Source organism: Otolemur garnettii, unplaced genomic scaffold (assembly GCF_000181295.1).
Source record: "Otolemur garnettii isolate 467f Iridium unplaced genomic scaffold, OtoGar3 scaffold00055, whole genome shotgun sequence".
NCBI lineage: Eukaryota > Metazoa > Chordata > Mammalia > Primates > Galagidae > Otolemur > Otolemur garnettii.
This window is the reverse complement of record NW_003852450.1, coordinates 6,073,501-6,074,322: the sequence shown is the minus strand read 5'-3', so window position 1 is coordinate 6,074,322 and position 822 is coordinate 6,073,501.

Sequence of the window (822 nt, the reverse complement as noted above, 5' to 3'; positions counted from 1 at the left end):
TTTTTTTTTTTTTTTGCAGTTTTTGGCCGGGACTGGGTTTGAACCTGCCATCTCCAGCATATGGGACAAGCGCCCTACCCTTTTGAGCCATAGGCACCAACTATTTTTTTGCTGTAGTTACCATTGTTGTTTGGCAGGCCAGGGCTGGGTTCGAACCTGCCAGCCCTGTATATGTGGCAGATGTCCTAGCTGCTGAGCTATAGGCACCGAGACTCCCCCCTCCATTTCATTGATCTATGCTTTTATTCTTTACAAAGAATCAGCTTTTGGCTTTGTTGATTTTTTTCATCCTGTGAATTTCCCCCCATTTCACTGATTTATGTTTTTATCTGTATTATACTCTCTCTTGCATTTTCTTTAAGTTTAACTTGCTCTTGAGGTGGATGCTTAGATTATTGATTTTCAGGCCCCCTTTATTTCTCATGTATGTATTAAGGCTTTATTTCTAACATATGAATATAAATTTCCCTAAAGCACTGCTTTAGTTGTATCCCACATGTTTTGATACATAGTATCTTGGATTTTCATGATCATTTAGTTCACAATATTTTCATCTTTGAATTCTCCTATCATCTCTGGGTAATTTAGAAATGTGCTGTCTAATTTTGAAATAGTTGGTGATATTCTAGTATTTTTTGGTTACTGGTGTCTTGCTTAATTTCTCTGTGGCCTAAGGACATACTCTGCATGAATTAAGTTCTTTGAGGAACCATGTCTGTCTTGTTCATTGCTATGTCCCATTTCTAGAGCAGTGACTAGAACATAATGGGTGTTTAGTAAAGGGGCAGTCCATTCCTGGGCATCAACATGGGTCACAGCAGT